Source organism: Rhagoletis pomonella, unplaced genomic scaffold, assembly GCF_013731165.1.
Source record: "Rhagoletis pomonella isolate Grant_MI unplaced genomic scaffold, Rhpom_1.0 Rhpom_scaffold_00002, whole genome shotgun sequence".
Taxonomy (NCBI): Eukaryota; Metazoa; Arthropoda; class Insecta; order Diptera; family Tephritidae; genus Rhagoletis; species Rhagoletis pomonella.
The window spans coordinates 99,760,759-99,766,431 of NW_023458556.1; the positions used below are offsets into that span (position 1 = coordinate 99,760,759).

Consider the following 5,673-nt stretch of genomic DNA (forward strand, 5'->3'; position numbering starts at 1 on the left):
AATCGCTTAGGCGGTTACAGCGCCAAATAAGAAGAAGAAGAAGAATCTATCAGTTTGCAACATAGCAGCGAATTCAAACTGGAAATGAAGAATTTAGTTTCTCTCCTGTAACGGATAACGATGTAATAAGAAGAATCTATTCCATTAAATCGAACGCTATAGCTGTGGACGGTATAAGTTTAAAATTTTTGAAAATGATCCTTCCATACGTAGTCCATATCTTAAACTTTTCTTTCACTACTTCTACGTTTCCAGACGCATGGAAGATAGCTATGGTTACTCCATTTCTGAAAAAGCACGCAGTCTCTTCACCATCTGATTTCCGTCCAATAAGTATACTGTCTTCGTTGTCCAAGGTCTTGGAAAAGCTAATGGTAAGACAGATAGTTGGCTACCTTGATGAACATAAACTCCTCGCGGTGTATCAGTCTGGGTATAGAAGTAGCCACAGCTGTGCTACAGCTATTTTGAAGGTAACTGAGGATATAAGACCACCATATGACAGGGGTGAGCTAACAGTTTTAGCTCTGTTAGGCTTCTCCAAGGCCTTTGACAAGGTTGATCACAGTATACTCATGCTAAAGCTAAAGAGATATTTTGGATTTTCTGATGGTGCCATAAAATTAATGGAAAATTATCTTACTAATAGTTGGCAGAAAGTTGTCGCTAAAAACGTGGGCTCTGAGCTAAAGAAACTACATTCGGGAGTGCCGCAGGGGTCTATACTAGGTCCAATCCTATTTAGTATTTTTTATCAATGATATTGTTAACTGCTGTAAAAGCGTATCCATTCATTTGTATGCGGATGATGCCCAAATTTACCTCTCTCACCCTATAGGACTTTCTGCAGACTTAATAGCTAGAGTCAGTGAAGATCTTCACTCGATATCTGTTTGGGCAAAGCTTAATAATTTGAATTTAAATTCAACGAAGACCAAAGCTATATGTATCTCATCCCATTTAAACTCGCAAGATTACATTCCATCATTAGCCTTAGAGAACACATTGATTAAATTTGAACCAGTTGTTACAAGCCTTGGTTATAAAATTAACTCACTTTTAGGGTGTACTGACCATATAAACTCCACTTTAGCAAAAATATATTTTGTACTAAGAAAGTTATGGCGCACGGCGGACTTTGTACCCCAAGACATAAAATCACGTTTGGTAAAAATATTTATAGTTCCACTGATTTCGTATGGTGAACTCGTTTATGGTCAAATGGAGAGTACAAGATATGTATTTTCCAAGCGCAAGTTTGACCACATTTCACAGTGTAGCTATAAAATACTCAACTGTAGCGTGACTGTTTTCTTAAAATATCATAGCCTTTTATTTCTGCACAAATTGATACATAAAAAAACCCCGGAATACCTTATTAAAAAATTTACTTTTGCGCGTTCACGTAGAACATGCAGCCTCATTGTACCAAGGCACAATTGTCTTGTTTCCTCGAGAATGTTTTTGTCAGTGTTGTAAACACATGGAATTCACTACCGATATGTTTAAAATCCATTGAGAATGCTAGGCGCTTTAATCAGAGGTTTTTGAATACGTTAAGATCTAAACCTTATTAACTCTTGCCTTTTAATTGTGTCAAACTGTACTTTAATCTAATTTGGTTTAATCTATTGAAAGAATTTTTACTTTTATCTAATTTAGTTTAATCTGTTGAAGGAATTTGTGCGAAAAAATTTAGTTTAGGTTAGCGAAAATATTGCATATTATCGTATAAAGTATGATGTGCTTAAAAGACAAGTCTTATGTACAGCCAGCAACATGAATGAATAAACAAACAAACAAACAAACAATGTCTTTTGTTTATTTGGTTTGGTTTTTTATACTGCTGAGTGCAGTTCGCGACGATACAAAACTCCAATAGTTATTAGTCTTTCTATGGTACTTTATAATACTTTATTAGTTACACGATAAATACGATTTCCTATGGAGCGAACAAAGAATACGTCCGTACTCACTCACTATTGAGCGTACATAGCTTTAATTTGACGTAAAATTCGTGATCAGCATGTTTAAAAACCTTACCAGAAACGTTTTTAAAAAGATTCTCTGATTTTTATAACAATTGGCAGTCCGTTTGACAGCTGTCGACTGTCAAACTTTTAATTTGACATAAAATTCGTGACTAGCGTGGCTAAAAACCTAATAAGTGGTATATTCAAAAAGAAGAAGAAGCAGTTGATTTGACAGTTGTCAACTGTCAAACTAAAAATTTTATGGCATATTCAGATTTAGCATCAGTGATGAAATTGATGGTACAATTGTACTTTTTTGGTACATTTTGGAAGCCAAAAGTACATTGGTACTACATTGACATGTTTGATACATTTCTGTCAAGATACGGTACTGCAGCACAATTATGTCGAAATACCACACTCTATTTACTTGGAGTTTTGAATTTTTGTGCATAAAAATATAGTTATATTTTCCTACCATATTTAAATACGTGATGTTTATTATAAAACGGACTCTTACTTGAATAAACAAAAAAAATTGCTGTCATAATAGGTCTTTTCGTAAAATTTTCCTGTAAGTACTAGCAGCCAGAGAATAAAATAATCATAGCGAGTAAAATTGAGGGGAAGACTAAAATATCAGAAAAAGTTATTGAACGCAAAACCAGTAAAAAGTGCAACTTACGCAATTCTGACTTTCTGATAGGTTAATTTGGTAGGAGCATTTTTGTATTCTCCACAGAAAATCATCCAACAGCAAAACTCTGAGCAGTTTGCAAAATTTGCAAAAACTTGCAGCTTTCGAAACAGCTGATCACTTTCACAGTTGCAATATGTGGTTCATTTGGTAATTTATTATCCGCTTGGTGAATTGTCCCCAATTTGGAATTTTTTTACTATTGAATACTTTTGTATAGGAAAAATATATTTCACATATAAATGAGTTATCTCGGAATGAATAAGTTTTTTTTCTAACAAATATTTTTGATACCATATTATGACGCGTTCAATAATAAAATAATCTCCTCCAAGCACCCTTCCTTGTTTCACCAAAATTAAGTAGATATGGCTACTAATGTGCCTTTAAAATTATCCCATTTTCGTTTTAACGATCAACTGACAAATTCGGTCAGAACCTTTCAGCATTATTATCTATTTTGGTATATTTCTGGGAAAAATATGGTACAGTTGAAACAGTAAATTAACTAAACCAAACTTTTCTTCCTTTCTTTTGTTTATTCACGAACACCAGTGTGTGGTCAGCAGACTTTTTTACTTGTAAGTTTTCGCAGGTAAAATTTTTTCCAGCAGAAAGTGGCAGATTCCAGTGTCATTTTGCGCTCTCGATTTCCCCCACTTTGCAAGATTTTAGGTACGAGAGCACTGCTATTAACTTGTTTATTTCTATAAAAGGAAATATTTTTGTGAAACCTCCATTCCGTTAAATGCAACGGGCTTTTTTGAAAATTTTTAATACTACTAGCACTTAGATAATAAGTATAACTTGTATGCTTTTGTTGATTACCCGGGCGTTTTGGTCGCCTTGATTTGCACTTATGTTTTCCACCTTCGACACGCCATGTTTTATATCATGATTTTTATACAGAAAATCTAAAAACATATGTATATGTACAGTAAGCCCGCTTAAGTACCTCACGAAAAATGTCAGCTTTTTGAGGTACTTAGGCGGGTTGGGTACTTAAAAGAACCCGCTTAAGTACCTCGATGCGGGTACTTAAGCGAACATAATTATTGATGTAGTTACATCTTTTTGTTAACTTACATAAATATGTAAATCCTTGAATAAAACATAAAAATTTAATGACGAATACGTATTTATTTAAGATTTTCCGATTAAAATACAGTTCATTCCCTAACGAATACCATTTAAACCTAAGCTTAAGATTTTATAGAATTTTTTATAATTTTTTTGCCGAAGGTGTGTATCGCTGCCCCTGAGATTCAAAATATGCAAATATTTTAAGGAATTTTAAAAGAGCACTTAAAAGAGGAAAATTATAGGTAAAATGGTAAATGGGGTACAAAAAATTGAGGTACTTAAGAGGCATGCACCATGCGCCCGCAACATTTCGGAGAGCACTAAACCCGGTCATCGGCCCAGAAATTAAACCTCACGCCTTCGCTTACCTCGACGTCATAATTGTCATAGGCTCCTCCTTAGAGGAGCACGTACAAAGCCTACTAGAAGTGATATCACGATTACAACGCGCCAACCTCCGAATCAACCCTGAGAAGTGCGACTTCTTCACGAAGGCAATCCGATACTTGGGTCACGTGGTCAGCGACAAGGGAATTCACACCGACCCCGAGAAGGTAGCCGCGATCCAAGAGCTGAAGCTACCGTCCAACGTTAATGATGTACACCAGTACCTTGGGATAGCCTTCTGGGGCCTGTAACACAAGCCCTACAAGTCCTACAGGTGTTCAGATAATTAAACAAGTTTAGATATTTTGTACCACAAAGCAACTTGTAGTTACAAGTGGGCACTTGTAATTACTGAACTTTTACAATTGGGAGACGCAGAATATGTGGAAAGGTTCAGACTGAATCGAGAACAGTGTGAAACTGTGCTTAAAGATATAGGCCCAGTAATCGTGAATAAAAAAATTCGATGCTACGGTTTCTTAGAATTTTTTTCTTTTCTTTAACTTTTTGTAAATAATGCAACTTTTTTCAATATTGTTGGTTTTGCAGCCATATTTAATTAAAAATATACATATGTGTTATTTTTCACCGCAAGTGCTATACGTCCGCCGAAAACAAATGCCCGTAATGGAGATCTTGTTAATAGGAACACAATTTTTGATACGATACCATATCGATATTTTTGCCATTCGATACCGATACTTTTTAATCAATAGTTTTCAAACGATATTTTTTGGAATCGAGTAACAGAACCCTAGTATCGTATCGAGTCGCAAAAGTGCATTACAAAGTTAATTTCATTAATAATATATTGTACTTTATAATACAAATAGTTTGTTTTTATTAAATTCTTTTTGATATGTTTAAGGAAAAGTACATATCGTCGGTGACACTGCAAAACGGTCTATGTCTATTACTACCCTTGACACTTAGATGGTCTCTTACGTGCACCGGAATGCATCTGAAAATCGTCACACCCTAATAAAGGAATGACAAACCTGTCTACCTTTGGCTGATGAAGATGAACGGTTGCCAGAAGCGATAAGATACAGATAACACATCAATTAAGCACCAGAGGTAATAAGTGGCATAGAACGTTTTGCAGTATCACCGACGATATGGGCATTTCCAATCTGGCGTGACGTGAAAAATGTTAAAAAATTAAAGGAAAACGTCAATATCTGAAAACTCTTGCACTTCGTCAACAATATTTGTAGTAATATTTGAAATATTTGAGGTTAATTTTCCGAGACCAAAAATGTAAAAATCATTCCTGCTTTTTTATCAGCCGAAGTATCTGTCGTAACGTTACAAGACATTGCGCAAGTGTAATATGAATTTTATGTCGAATATATTTTTTATTTTGACTTCAGCGCACCCTAGCGATTCCAGTTATTGCAAATCTATGTCGTCGCTCAACTGTGACGTTTTTCTTGTGATTTCAATCTTGAAATACTCTCTCAAGAAAAAAGCTTTTAAACTTTCCCACTGTGAGGTGAATATTTGTATCAAACTCACAAAATAAAAAAAAAA

The 5,673-nt window shown here is 34.8% G+C and overlaps 1 long non-coding RNA gene across 1 annotated transcript in view; it reads left to right on the forward strand.

The window, feature by feature from the left end:
* The first annotated feature begins 4,900 nt into the window (after positions 1–4,900).
* LOC118734249 overlaps positions 4,901–5,673 on the forward strand; it is a 6,443-nt gene continuing 5,670 nt past the window's right edge. The window contains exon 1 of the long non-coding RNA XR_004992363.1: positions 4,901–5,566. This is a non-coding gene — a long non-coding RNA (uncharacterized LOC118734249). The remainder of the gene's footprint in view (positions 5,567–5,673) is intronic.